Source organism: Coenobita brevimanus, chromosome 44 (assembly GCF_032717465.1).
Source record: "Coenobita brevimanus isolate Jiangsu-jjx chromosome 44, ASM3271746v2, whole genome shotgun sequence".
Classification (NCBI taxonomy): domain Eukaryota; kingdom Metazoa; phylum Arthropoda; class Malacostraca; order Decapoda; family Coenobitidae; genus Coenobita; species Coenobita brevimanus.
This window is the reverse complement of record NC_136997.1, coordinates 2,585,987-2,594,169: the sequence shown is the minus strand read 5'-3', so window position 1 is coordinate 2,594,169 and position 8,183 is coordinate 2,585,987.

Below are 8,183 nucleotides of genomic sequence, written 5' to 3'. Positions count from 1 at the left end.
CAACTATAGATCCCTCTATGACCCCAGCTGCCCAACTAAAGATCCCTCTATGACCCCAGCTGCCCAACTAAAGATCCCTCTATGACCCCAGCTAAGAGGGCATCTTATGGGCATATATAATTGCTAAAAACAGGTGTTCTTATAGTACTGTCTCAATATCCACAAGCGGTACTGAAACTGGTTCTTGGGGGTATCCAAAAAGGCATATTGAAGAAAAAAAAAAATGTGTCTGGTTATTATGACCAACTGTCAACTATTAGTTGCCTCCAGGTGGTCCTGTGGTTCAGCTGTTTGTTTACTGTCATTCTCATGTTTCATTTTACAAGAAATTGAAAGTGCAAGGAATAATTTTCGAGAGGGAGTATCAGTTTGACTTGGAGTTCAAACTGGGGAGTTCTGAGAGCAAAAAAATATAAGAACCACTGGCTTAGAAGTAAAACAAATAGAAAACAGTGACTATGATGAGGATGAAGGACCTCAATAATGGGGAAAAGCTCACTCACCGTAACAGATCCCAACGATTGATTGTTGAATAAAGGGGGAGGGATCTAGGGACGAGGAGCTAAGGCTGAGACTTTCGTCCAACTACTCGCTGCTGGTGCTAGTCGCTCAGCATCCTCACGGTTTATTCTAATGCATCTGACCGTTGAATGGTCCACACACACACACACACACACACACACACACACACAATATATATATATATATATATATATATATATATATATATATATATGCTGTGAGTGTGTGTGTTCTTACCTAATTGTTTTTAGCTAACTGTATCTTTCCAGTTACTGTCCCGTGTATTAAACCATTTTTATCATACATCTTACATTTATGATTTGTTTTGGCACACACAATTTCATTCGGTAGTGCATTCCACTGATCAATTGCCCTATTTGGGAAACTAAATTTCCTTACGTCTTTATCGCCTCTCTTTTTATGCAATTTTTTGCAGTGTTCACTTGTTGATGGTTCCCCATAGGTTATATATTCATTTATGCTAGTCACTTCCCTCCATGATGAGTAATTTCCTCTTAGTACTGTTCTCATTTCCCTTGTTAGTTATTATTACTGTAGGGGGTCTTAATTATCAAATAACATAAAGCAGAACAACAACTCACCATTATACATGGTATGTGGATGGAATTTTGATCAATACTCAGTATAAATATTTCAGGGCCTAGAATAAATATTCTGAGTACTCAGCTGTGATGTTAGTAGTATTAAATGCTGAATGATGGCTGATTGCTGTTTACTTTCCAGTTGCGGGAAGAGAACTAAACTGTCTGGTGGCAAAGAGAGAACTATACTCTCTGGTGTCATGGAGAGAACTGACCACCTTCGTGCAGCTTCGTCTATCTATATCTATATACCTAGGCTGCTTCCCCCAAGGAAAGGGAGGTAGCCGAGACAGGACGACACACTCTCCATTTACTCATCCATTCAAACACATTCATTCACATCTTAGCCCCAAAGGGGAGAATGGACAGATCCTCACCGCACCACACCGCACAAGGGTCAACTGCGCAATGCAATCAGTGACATCCGCAGCAGGGCCCGACAGCAGAACTGGTTTACCCCTGCCACATCATAACAGACCCATCCCCTTACCCGCACCTGGCCTGACTAGCTGATCAGACCAAATGCGGGAGAATATCCCCTCAGGGCTTGTATCAGTACACGGCTAGCACTAAATATCGTGCCGCCGCTAGCACCAATAAAATGTATCGTCGCACTGCTGGCCACCAATTTAATGTAGCCGTTATGGAGTAGCAGTTGACTACATATTAAGTGTTCTTCTGTTTAGTATAACTAGACCACCACGTTGGATCGACGACACTGTCTGTAGTACACGTCAGCTACTTGCCGTCACTGCTCGACACTTCCCACCAAAGGTCCTCTGCCACGAGAAGGTGGAAGCTGGTCTGTTATTAAGTGGTAGCGTAAGGTGACAGAAATGAGCAGATTAAATCTCTATTGGGTAAAGAATAATATAACTGCGACCCGAGAGATATGTAAGAGCGATACCACCTCCCTTTAAAACTGTAAAACGGCTTCTGACGCTGTACGCTCACCGAGCCGACTAGGGCGCGGTGCTGAGGTCAGCTAAAAAGTGAGGTGCCGAGCATTTACATATACTCTGGGCTTATGCAAAAAGTAGAGATAAATAACAACTCTACTAGCACATTATACACCTCTATAGAATGGCATTAAGTATATTCACATATACCAACATAATAAATGGTTCCCCAGGACTTTACACTTACGCACTATTCAGATATCTTTTCACTTCTCCTAACCTTCATTTTATAATTGAAACAGGGTGGCACTTATGGTCTGCCATCCACCTTCTTCTCTATACCACAGCTAACAGCGAAATGATATTTGGTTGTTCATCATTCACACTTCATTACACACTGTTAATTATGACTAAACAGCTTTAAAAATTATTATGTAAAATGTGTGATACTACAACTTCTTATGGAAAAAGATGTTGACACCAGAACATCGCTCGGCCACACCATTGACTTCCTCGTCGACATTGTTGTCCTAACTACCGTGTAGCCTAACCAGAGTATAGGGTAGCTAACTATTCAGCAACATCCACTTGCAATCCTCGAGTACGGACACGTGGTATCAGTGGGTTCCTTAATTGGCGCCTTAAATAGTAGCCTAAACCACAAACACAGGACAAGACCACAATAAGTAGAAGACCAACGCCAGGACCAAAATAGGAAGGAGAAAGGTATGAAGGAAGATAGGACAGTACATTAGGATCTAAATCAGTCCTGTTCAGGTGGGAGAGGTAGGTAAGCTCCTTTAATACATGAGACAGCCTGTTCACATTCAAGGAAGTAACATTGAACGAAGGTAAAAAGGGTCGTAACTGGGATGAGAAGTTCACTGACAAAGCTAGATGATGCTTGCTAGGCAGAACTGCAATCTCTTTACTGTGTAACTCACAAAAATCAGGTGCAATATAGTACCCTTTTACTGTAAGGAATTGATTCTGTGAGGCACAAATCACAGTTACATCCTCTGTCTCAGGAAAGTAAAAGTACTGTTTCGCATGAATATGAGCATGGAAAACTGACTTCAACTGAATGGGTTGGAAGGTGCAACGTTGCAGAGCAGAGGAAGTATTTGTGTCCAACAAGGCCCTCTTACACTCCTCTACCTTTAATGGTACGAAGACAAAATGGAAAGCAGGACATACATGGAGATCAAGAAATGAGGCCTTACACTTCTCAAATTCATCCACAGTCGTTTCTGCTACATATTTCTTGTCATCTGAGACAACTAGCACCTCTGGACCCCTTCAATAACAACAAGTGTATTATTAGCAGTAGCAAAAGGGAAGGAAATGAACCGCCATGCCTGGTATGATACAGCATTCCTCATAGGTACCAATATAAGGAAGCCTTCATGGGTCAACTGGGCCTCTAACAATGGGTCATAATATTCCAATTGACTCAGATCAAAGAGTGGCATAAGTCCATGCTTCCACATAGCTATATCAAGTGCATTTGGTAATATATTAGTAGGCAGCAATAAAGCATTAACCCTGTTCAAACTTGCATCGATTAAGCCGTCCACCATATTGGCTGCATGCTTCTCCAAAGCAGTGGTTGACTCGTCGAGAGCATGTAAGTACTCAGCGAATAACACCAAGTTAGCTAGGGTTGGTAGGTTAATTTGGATGTTGTTCACAAGCTCTACTAGATGGTTGGTAGTCCTAATTATCTCGTTAGCTTTGTTAGTGAACTCATCTAACTGTTTATACACATGCATGATTAATCTATTATTGGCTTTAGCGGCCAGTGTCAAGTCATGCATCTGTCTACCCAATTGCACTACATCCTTATCTAATGCCGTGCCAAAGAGTTGTTGAGACAGGATTCCTAGAAAATCCACAAGTCCTCTCTTAGTACGTGCATGGACATGCTTGGAAAGATCAGAGTGTACGTTAGGTAAAGCAACATGCAAGTTAGTGAGCCTGTCGGTGAACCTGTCTATATGCCTAGTCTGAAGCTCAACAATTCCATGCAAGGTTCGTTCCAAAGCTTCAGTGTCAGAGTTCGTCAATCGTGGGTTTCGATTAAACATCTTTCCCACTTCCAATAGTTGCTGTCTGAGATTCGACAAGCCCTTGGAGAACTCCTTGACAATATCTAGCATTTTGAGATAGCCTTCCATTGGATAGTAGACGCATACTGCATCTTCCACTACCTACGTCTTCTCCAAGTGGGCTCTTCAGTGCTCCTGGCATTAACGCAGTCGTGTCCATGTCCGATGTCGTTCCATAGGTCCACCCCAAGCAACGCACGAGGAGCATGAGCCACAGCCACATTTTTTTTTTTCTGCAAGAGTAGATACTCCCTTAATCACTCTTGTTGTGGGATCGTAGCTTGCTGCGATACTCTTGGTTAGGGATAGGTACGGATGACGACATAGACTGCGACGAAGACAGAGGGCACAACACATCAGACGATAGGCCTAGCTCTTGACTTACTAGTTTGATCCTATCAGCATGTACTACCTCCTGAGTTCCATTAGCTTCATCCTTTATTCTATAAGTATTTCCACGTACTCGTTCCACAACGGTATATGGTCCGCGGAACTTAGGTCTGAGCTTGGAAATTCTCTCAGGGTTGTGGATCATGACCTTCTGGCCTGCCTGTAACGTCTTTTCTTGACTACCTTTGTGTTGTTTCGCCATCATCTCCGCTCCTGAGGCTTTTAATCTTTTCCGTACTTCACTGTATACGTTGGAATTTCAACAACTGTATCTTTGTGTAGTTTTCTTCGTTGTATACTGGAGTAGGAGGTCCAGCCAACAAATCATAGGGTAACACTTTCTCTTCTCCATAAAGGATATAATGAGGAGACTTCCCAGTTGATGAATTTTCTGAGGAGTTGATGGTCGCCGCTACATGTGGTAACCAGTCTTCCCAGTTATCCTCTTGATTTGAGGTTATTACTGGTCTCAAGACTTCCAGTATCTTCCTGTTTGTTCTCTCCACCAGGCCATTGCTCTTAGGACTGTAAGGCGTTACAAAAACTTGCTTTACTCCATACATACGACAGATTTCTTGTAACACCTGGTTACGAAATTCACTGCCATTATCGCTGAGCAATACCTTAGGTGTAGAGTATGGACAAATCACTGAAGTCACAAAGCGTGCGCCACCTCCTCTGAAGTTTTCGTCTGTAAAGGTGCTAAAACAGTGAATCGTGAGAAATGGTCCACTGCCACCAGTACATAACTTGAACCTTGACGACTTCTCGGCAACGCTAAGAGATCAATGGAGACTGTATCCCAGGGTTTTTCCGGTAGAGGATACTCTAAGATGGGAGTTGGAAGTCCCGTCGTTCCTCGTATTTCCGCGCATTTGACGCATTGACTGACGTGGGCTTCTATGTCCTTCCTCATGGTCGGCCAATAGTCTTTCTCGCCTCACGTATGCATCTATCACGACCGGGATGACCCGCTTGAGGTACGTCATGAACTAACTGTAGCACGGCTTGCTGTAAGGTAGCAGGAACAACCAACTGATATGCAGTGTCCTTCCCTGGGGGTTGCTTATACAAAAGACCCTGTTGAAGATGGAAGTGAGTCATTGGTACTGGGAGTTCAGGTAGACAAGTCTCGTCACCAGACTCCAAGGCATAGATGACTTGAGACCACATCGCATCATTACGTTGTTCCGCTTTTACCGTGTCTGAGGAATGCTCAGCAAGAGCAACATCCTCGGCTATGGTAGCAGCAATGTTTCTACTCAACGCGTCGGCTACAACATTTTGATGGCCTGGTAAATATCTGACCTCTGGATCAAACTCCATTACCTTGCCAAACCAACGCGCAACCTTACCATGCAAGCTTTTTCCTTTAAACAAGTCGTGTATGGGTGCATGGTCAGTTAAAACAATTATCCGGTAGCCAAAGATAATATCCCGGAAATGTCCTAACGCCCACACGACTGCTAACGTCTCCAAATGTGTTGTCGAATAGTTCTTCTCTGGGGGTCTTAATGCCCTACTAGCATACGCTATGGTATGTGTCTTACCTTGCTCATCCTTCTGCTGTAACACCGCTCCCAGACCCAGACCTGAGGCGTCCGTGCACAGATAGAAAGGTTGAGTATAATCAGGAAACGCTAATACGGGTGTTTCTGACATGGCTTGTTTGAGCTCGTTGAAGCTTTTCTCTTCCGAGGGTCCCCATTTCCATGCAGTGTCCTTCTTAAGTAGCGTTGTTAAAGGTGATACTATGATGGCATACCTGTGGACAAAACTCCTATAAAAGCCAGTGAGGCATAGGAACGATCTTATCTGATCCTTGTTCTGTGGTGTAGGAAAATTTATTAGGTCATCTAGATACGCTAAGACGTCTTGCCCTAACATCTCGCCAAACAATTGGTTTATCATCCGCTGAAATGTTAAAGGAGCATTACTCAGTCCATAAGGCATCCGAAGAAATTCAAAGTGCCCACGGTGAGTGCTAAAAGCAGTAATGGGACGTGACTCTTCGGTCAGCTCCACCTGCCAATACCCTGATGCTAGATCCAGACAAGTAAACACAGTATTTCCCTTACCTAATGATTGAAGTAAGTCTCGCAGATGCGGAATCGGGTAACGATCCGGTACTGTTACCTTGTTCACTTGCCGAAAATCCACAACAGGTCTCACACCACCGTCCTTCTTAGGCACTAGAAAGAGTGGTGCATTCCAAGGCGAGGAGGAAGGCTGGATAACGTCATCACGAACCATCCTTTCAACTTCCTCATCCACTGCTTCCCTTTGGCTGTGCAGTAGACGGTATGCGGGCACATAAACTGGATTTGTACCAGGGCACAAACCAATATGATGCTTCACCCTATCCGTCCTACCCAGCGCTTCTCCTGGAAGTGCTACTACGTCGGAATTCTCTAAGGAGGGCTAGGAGTCGTGTTTTATGGTCTACATTATCCGTGACCTTCACATATTGCTCCAGCTGTTTCTCCTTAGCCAGACGTACGGGTTCCGACTGAGTCCTTGCTTGAGATGTAACTACAGGAGAGATCACCGGCACGTCGTCGACTTCCTTTATGGGGGCACCATAGCACATCAAGTCGCCTATATAACAACCATCTCTGAGCTTAACTGCGCCACCACTCATATTTGCGATGAAGAGGGGCGTCTTCTGGTCTTGGCCAACGCTAGTCAGAGTCGATTCCAGCGACAATGCCTTATGTTTTACAGTCTCAGTTAAGCATGCTACATCAGTTCCCACCGACACGTCAGGTACTCGGACAGGAATTTTACAGACAGTTCGACTGGGTAAGTGATGATTACCACTCACTATAGCCCTGACTTTCTTCCAGTCCATACCCTCCGCTTCGTGTGCATCCGGGGACTCCCTTGACGCTTCACTTGTCGGGGTCACAACTGGTTGGATGGCTCCTGATTGGATGCCAGTTCCAGTTCGTGTTGCTGAGGGATTAAGGCCTACAAACTCTTTCCCATTAAAGGAAATGGAATGTCTTTGAGGGTGTATTACTATATCATACTCCTCCATGGTTTCAAAGCCTAACAGCCCATCAGCTGGCAAAGGAAAATCCTCAACCACATAAAACGTAGCACGTAACACAGGAGATCGTTTATCTGCCCTCAATGTCAACGGCACCTGGCTTACAATCTTCATTCTACTCCCTGTCACACCTGTCAACCTTATATCAGGTGGTGATAATGTCCAGTTTGTTAGAGGCATTTCACTTTTAAGTCTTTCCAGCGCTTTACTAGAAATAATGTTTGTACATGCCCCTGTATCTACGATCAGGGACACTTGGCCTTTCCCTATGATCCAAGGAATAGATAATAAGTCCACCTAGTAATAGCTGCCACACACGCATCGATGGATTGTACTATTTTAATTACTTTTGCGCGCGGCCCTGAGCTTCCCCCGAACTAGCTGGGTTCCCTAGTTTCTTCCTCATTTCAGTGACAAAGGGGCAACAGTCCGTTTCATGAGGACAATGCCCATGTATGATATACCATCTTTTCACCTCTGGCTTAACAGCCTTGGTCCTTTGCTGTGGAGAACTAGTAGCTGTGTCTCTCCAGCCTGAAGTTTGCAAGGCTTTGCTAGCTTCTGCATAGCATATGCCTGCCTTCGCCAAAGCCTGACTTTCAGTACAGTT